Source organism: Ipomoea triloba, chromosome 9 (genome assembly GCF_003576645.1).
Source record: "Ipomoea triloba cultivar NCNSP0323 chromosome 9, ASM357664v1".
Lineage (NCBI taxonomy): Eukaryota > Viridiplantae > Streptophyta > Magnoliopsida > Solanales > Convolvulaceae > Ipomoea > Ipomoea triloba.
Genome location: NC_044924.1, coordinates 28287900 through 28295540, shown reverse-complemented (window position 1 = coordinate 28295540; position 7641 = coordinate 28287900).

Below are 7641 nucleotides of genomic sequence, written 5' to 3'. Positions count from 1 at the left end.
AGTTGCTGATATTTTTACAAAGCCATTGAAGACAGAGACATTTCTCAAACTGAAAAAGGAAATTGGGATGACGAATATATCCAACTTGGTTTAAGGGAGGCAATGTTATGATATTATTATTATTATTATTAAACCAAGTGGATCATAATCCCTGAAAACATGGATGTATGGAGTTGATATATCCCTTAAAACATGAAAGCTTAAATCATGGAATGTTTTAAGGGATGTGGGGCACAAAGCATCAAACATGGATTAGTGGTCTTTGATGTGTGAATTAATTATTGTCATCTTTGTTTGCTAGTATATGTATATATATATATGTTGTATTACCGAAGGGTTGTAGGTGTGGTGTGGAGAAATAATGAAAAGCAAAACATTTCTTTGTCAATAAAAAAAAGTGTGGTCTGTGTGTGAGTGTACGTACAGAAGCAAATAGAAATAAATTCATTTCCATCCATAATCCTTCTCTTTAATTCCTCTCAATTACTATAGATATATTTATATTAAATATATCTTACAGGGTTTGTTCAAATTTTTGGATTTTGGGCAGTTTAGGGTTTATTTTTTTCATTTGGGGATTGGGGTTGATGGAATTTGTGTCAATTTTGGTTACTTTTGGAATTAAAGGCGATGAATGATGTCTTGTGAACTTACAATGTCGCTTGTGTTTGTCTGTATCAACTAATGTATGTTATCCACTGATTTACATTTTTGGAGGAGCTTGTTTGAGATGATGATGGTCAGATTGGGTCACAAAAATGGGCCATCTCCTTAACATTCTTTACAAATTAATGCATGCATCCTAAAGTAATGAGTTAAATTGGAATATATGTACTGTAAGTCTTTGAGAAAGCTTGTGGAAAGAGGAAGAGTAATTAAAAAGAAGAGCATATTCTATAAAGATGGGAAAAAAATACTAATCTAATTTGCTATGAATTTGGTTTGTCCCGTACATCTTTCTTCAGTTTGAAATGCTCTGTTACTTACTTAAACTTTGGTTTTGCTCCGTCTAAAATGCCAAAAATATTCCATCTTTTAGGGACTAGAAACTGAAAAGAACATAATCATTTTGGATCGTGGTTAGTTATATAAACTAGTGATGCCAGAAGGTTGGAATGTGAACATATAATGAAGTTCTCTTTTTTCTTCTTTATCGTTTGTCAAAGTAGATTAGTTTTAGAGTAAATTGCACTTTTGGTCATCTGACTATAGCACCTCTATTAATTTCAACACTTGACTTTTAAAAGTAACGAATTGATCCTTTAACTATGCTTTTTTTAACGAATTTGGTCCTTCCGGCCAAATCAGAGGCCAAATTAGGCCGGAAAAACTTAACCCACTTATAATTATTAAATCATGGGGGTAAATATGTCATTTCACGTGTTTTCTTCTTCTTCCTTACCTATTGGCCGGATTTGCAGCGTTGCTGAGAAACAGAATCGCCCATTCTGAAGGTGCAAACGGCGGAGAGACGGATTCCACCAGGCGGAGATGTTCTTGAATGCATTTCTGGCTGTTTCTGGCGGTTGCCGGCGTCCATTAGTTTCTTCTTCTTCCTCTGAAGTTTTCTTCTCCTCATCGTCATTTTGTTGGTAGCCTTGAGTGTGGCCGCCGGAGACGAACCCTCCTCGCACCAATACTTCATGTTGTCCAGCGACTCCTGCACTTTCTCCGTCTACGTTATCCAGACATGAAACCTCATAAATTTTCATAAATAAAATCTAAAGAAACAAATTTTCACAATAAACAAACCGGCAAATCCCCAAAATGAGAAAACAAACCCAACAGATATACAACAAGAATCTTCAAAGATGTAATTGTTGTGGCTATGATGAACAGTAAAAATTATTAAAACAAAAGCAATAAATAACGTTGGAAGTTAGCAATTGAATTGAACATGCAGTGGTGTTAATTATGTAGTGTTTTGTGTTGGGTATTGGTGCAGCAGATTTGGAAGAAATGCAGCCGCCAAAGCATAGTTCCCACGAATTGGCCTGCAGTCGGAATGTTGTCGGAGCCCCTACAGAGCGTCGACCGCATCCACGAATATGCAACGGAGCTCCTGCGACCCTGCTAACGTCAATCACATCCTCTGTAGAAACTTCGAGAACTATCTGAAGGGTCCTCGTTTTCAGAAAATATTTGACGTCCTCGGAGATGGGATGATAAACGTGGACTCGGAGTTATAGGAGCTTCACCGGAGGAGCACCACGTCACTCATGAACTAGGCCCTCGTAAAATGACCGTCCGGCCAATAGGTGCAAGAAAGAAGAAGAAACCACGTGAAATGACATATTTACCCCCATGATTTAATAATTATAAATGGGTTAAGTTTTTCCGGCCAAATTTGGCCTGTGATTTGGCCGGAAGGACCAAATCTGTTACAAAAAGCATAGTTAAAGGATTAATTTGTTAGTTTTTAAAGTCAAGTGTTGAAATTAATAGAGGTGCTATAGTCAGAGGACTAAAAGTGCAATTTACTCTTAGTTTTATGAGTTTATAGTTTCTGTGTGCATTGGCAGCAATAAGTGTGTGCAATGGTATTTGGTTTTTTTCCTTTAAATTTATTTTACAGCTTGCATCAACTTATTTGTATTGTTAAATATGAATTTGTTCAGATTTTTGTAGCAAGACGTGTGCAATGATAGATATTTGTTGTTATGTGTCTTTTTTTTTTTTTCTTGTGTCAAAGTAGATTAATTTTATATTTGTAGTTTCTGTGTGCATTAGCCTATGTAAGTGTGTGCAATGCTACTTGGTTTTTCTTTTTAAATTTATTTTTCAGCTTGCATCCACTTATTTGTATTGTTAAATATGAATTCGTTCAGATTTTTGTGGTGAGATGTGTGTAATGATATTTGTTATTGTGTGTTTATTTTTTTTTTCTTGTGTCAAAGTAGATTAGTTTTACGAATTTGTAGTTTCTGTGTGCATTGGCCTATGTAAGTGTGTGCAATGCTACTTGATTTTTGTTTTTAGATTTATTTTTTAGCTTGCATCATCTTATTTGTATTGTTACATATGAATTTGCTGAGATTTTTGTTGTAAGATGTGTGCAATTATATTTGTTATTGTGTGTCTTGTTGTTGCATTGTCTACTACAGAAGGACATGCTCTCGGAGTTCTTCCAAACACTACACATGTAAGGCTGCAATTGGAGCAACCCTAGCCCAACTATTCCTTCACAAACTAGTACACTACATCTAGGGTTCTGATATAATTTTTGTTGGTGAAATTTTGGGGGTTCTCATATAATTCCTTCACACACTATTGCTGCTGTTTATCAGGGTGTGTTTCGCCTAAGCCTAATGGTAAATTTGTAAATTTTATGTAAGTTTTAATTTTGACTTGTAAATTTTAAGTTTCAAGTTTTAACTTGAAGGTTGTAATTTGTATTTTTTTTTTACCTATTATTTGCAGCTGCTGAGGTTCTTCTATTTCGTCCGTTGTTTGCTCTAAGGACTCAGACTTTGTTCTATACTGATTGGAAATGCGGATAAATCTGAAATCTTATTTAAAAAAATCGAATCCGAAAATATGTATATTCGTAAGTTTTGTAACTAAAATATCATGGGTTGGATTACAAAAACACAAAACGAAATCCGAACGGATAGGCCATTCTTATATCCGAATCCGTCTGAACTGTCCGATGCACAAGCCTAACAGAACATAATCCAGATAAGTAATTCTATTAAAATTGAGTAGAACATAATCCAAATATTAAAGTTCGGTCTTGATATGGACAGTGTAAAACTAAAAGTAATGCAAAGTTAAATAAATCAAATATAATTACCGAACAAAATATGAGCATTGATAAATCGAGTCTGCATAGAAAGAAACAAGTTCACTTGCCTGGAATAGTAAAAATCTTTATAGATCTATGATTTGTTCCATGCATGTACCCTACAAGACTAAAAGTACGTATTGCAAGTACATGATATGCTAGAGTATAATTACCTAAAAGGAAGGTGATCAATGATTTTTTTAATTTTTTTTTTGAAAACATCAATGAATTTTTTTAAAGGTCATTATTGGAGGAAACTAGTCCACTTGCCTGAAATGCTACAACTCTATATATGGTCATATTTACGGTTTAATTTTTATGTCGATGCAAGAATAAATGTAATTCAAGTGAAATAGAGTATAATTATCTAAAAGGGTGGTGAATGATGATGAGAAATTCAGTCTTCTATAAAAAGAATATAGAGAGGATTTGGAAAGAGTAAATATTTTGTATTACTTAGAATTGCTTGTCCTTTTCGTCATGTATAGGCATCTATTTATACTAGTGGGCTTAGAGCCTAAAAGAAATAAAACTCCCAGACAGTCTCATATTGTGAATCCTTACATTAGAAATAGAAGTTCACTCCTTATTATATTATGAATAGTAAGTCCAATCTTGCTAAACTCTTAAGTTGCTTCATGTTGGGTATCTTTCTTCGACGGTCCTCTTAATCTAGTTATCTCTTGGACTGTTAGCACTCGACCGGAACCAAAACTGTACGATTTGTTTGAATTCCAGTTATTCCTATTCTGGTTGTAAAAAATCTAGAATCAAAACTGCCAATTCTGGTTAAGAACCGGACTGCTCCGGTTCCAGAACCGTAAAAAAGAATTATGTTTAAAATTAAAAGCCATTGACTGTAACTTGAATGCAGTGGTTGTCCAAAATTGGACAAATAAAAAAAAAAGCAGATTAAAAAAAAAAAACGCAAAGCAGATTAAACTGGGTATGTTATTGATCATGATAGTGGTTATGCTATTTCCGCAATTTGATTCCTTAATCTCTTCTTCATTTATCATGAAACACTAAATTTGGTTATCCAAAATTGGACAAATAAACTGAAAATTGACTAATCAAACATTTTCCAAACACTCCTTTGCTATAACATTCTTGCACCTAGATTTCAAAAAAAAAAAAAAAAACACAAAAATTGTCCTCAACTCTTTTAGGGAATCATCAATTTATGCACACACACACCACCATCCTTGCACAAATCGCGCATTGAACTTCACAAATGGTGAGTTTTACAAATTTAAAAAAAAAATTTGCCAGAAATACTTGTCAGTATATACGACTTGCTTCTCATATTTATTACGTCATACACTGATTTTGAGTGTATTATTTTTATTTATTTATGGCAAGAAGATGAAGAAGACGACAATGGCGAAGAAGATGAGAAAGACGGCGATGGCGAAGAATATGAAGAAGACGGCGATGGCAAAGAAAATGAAGCACCCGACGATGGCGATGGAGATGGTGAAGACGACAATAATGACGAATGTGAGATGAAGAAGATGACAATAATGGAGTTACCATGATTTACATCATGCTTTGTCGGGCTAGGGGTGGGGTCATTGGGGTTGGGGATTAAACCTTTTGGGAGAAGAGAAAATAACGGTTCTAATCATTTAATAATACTCATATTGTAATCTCGATTTTTAATTAATTATACTATTTTTTCTTCTTTAATTATATGCATTGTGGTGAGTTTAATCAGATTACTGAACAACGAATATTTTAAAGAAAATATTATATTACAGAAATTCATAACCGTAACATAGTATTTTCACAAATATTCTCTATTTCGTCCACACAAATCGCTACTTATTTTCCTCAAACTCAAAACCCTCTTGTCCTACCCCATAGAATGTAGAGGGAAGCTGTTGAGGGTGACCTGTAATCCCAGCCTGATTTAGAAGCCTGTGGTGTGTATGCTAGCATGAGGCTTGGAATTGAATTCACTCAATGGGAAGTACGTATAGAATGAGTTGTAGGTTGCTGAAGGACTGTGGAACCATACATTATGGAGGCATTTGAGAAGTGGTTCAATGTTTTGTGTGTTTTTTTAGTGGTTTTTCCTCCAGCAAATCAAAAAATTTTGTGTGGTCCACTGATTGGGGAAAGGAGAGAAAGCAACTGGGCCTCTCTGGCGTGTTGGAAAATCTGCAACCAAGTGGGGTGCGTGCAGTTCATGGGCCAGTTGTGTGCATAAAGAAACTATTTTTTTTTTTTTGTCTGAATTTTTTTTTCTCAATTTTCCTCTTATATTTTCCCTCCTCTCTTCTACATTGAACTTTATTCTTGATATCTCCCTGACCCTTAACTAGTACTTTGGTTACTTGGATGTTGTTGCTACATTTGTGAGACTAGATTGGCATGCAGCAAACAATAGTGTTGCTTGATACCGCTCATTCGTATTTTTCTCAATCTCAAAATCCTCTTGTCCTGCCCCATAAAATGTAGACTGAAGCTATTGAGAATGACCTATAATCCTCACCAGATCCAAAAGCCTATGCTGTGCATGCTAGCATAAGGCTATGAATTGAATTCACCCGGCAACTACATACAGAATGAGTTGTAGGTTTTTGAAGTACTGTGGAACTATACATTATGGAGGCACATGGGAAGTGGTTCAATGTTTTGTGTTTTTTTTTATAGTTGCTTTTACACCTACAACAAATCCAAAATTTTGTTTGGTCTACTGAATGGGAAAACGAACGAAAGCAACTGCACCACTCTTACCTGTGGGAAAATCTGTCCCAACTGGTTACGTGCAGATCACGGGCCAGCTGGGTGCATAAAGAAACTACTTTTTGTCAGAATTTATTTATTTTTTTCGCAATTGTTGTCTTCTATCTTCCCTCCTCTCTTCTACCTGTAACTTTATTCTTGATATATAACTCCCTAACCCTTGACTAGTGCTTTGGCTACTTGGTTGTTGTTGCTGGGCTTGCAGCAAACAGTTGTTAGCTGCTTAGCTTGATATTGCTCATTCTTATTTTCTTCAGACTCAAAACCCCTTGTCTTTTCCCATAGAATATAATGTACAGTGAAGCTGTTGAGGGTGATCTGAAATTCGGGTCTAATCTAGAAGCTTGTGGTGTGCATGCTAACATGAGGCTGAGAATTCACCTGAATGAGAAATTGAAGTTGCATGTACTTGTGTTTGTTGTATTTTAAGTAAAAAAAAAAAAGACATTTTAAAAAATTTGGCAAACTCTCCAAAGCATATATAGCCCTCACCTGCATTTCCAACTTTCTCCAAAGCATCTCTAGCCATCCTACTTAATTATGCTATGCATAACCCTCACTTGCATTAATCAAACAAAAATTTCTTGAATTGGACTAATTAATAATGTTCAGAATCATAATAATGCTTCCATAATCAACCATATTTAATTTTAAATACAAGGTCTTGAATTAGTACAATCTCATATATGCAGCTCTAGGTCAATCTATTAGGTCCTAAGAGAGAGTACGTTCAAAGAGAATAAAGCAATACGTTCCAAAACTCACGATTGAATTAGTAGAATGAGGGCACCCCCAATTTGACAAGCATTACCCATGCATTGTTTCTTTGCGCATGCTTCAATACAAGAAGGTAATTCATGAACAACACTGCCCCAGCACGAGCATTACCCACATAGTCGTTGGCACTCTACAAATCCCTTATGTGGTCTAAGAAACATATATAGTCACACCATGGTGCATTGGTCAACATGTTAGGAAATAACATTCCACTTAGTAATTGTATGATAGGTACTCGAGCCATGCGTCGCACATCTTCATGAGTTTGAATGCTCTATCTGTAGTATCAGATTCTGTAGACATGTCATGATCAAACGAGAGGTGCCGAA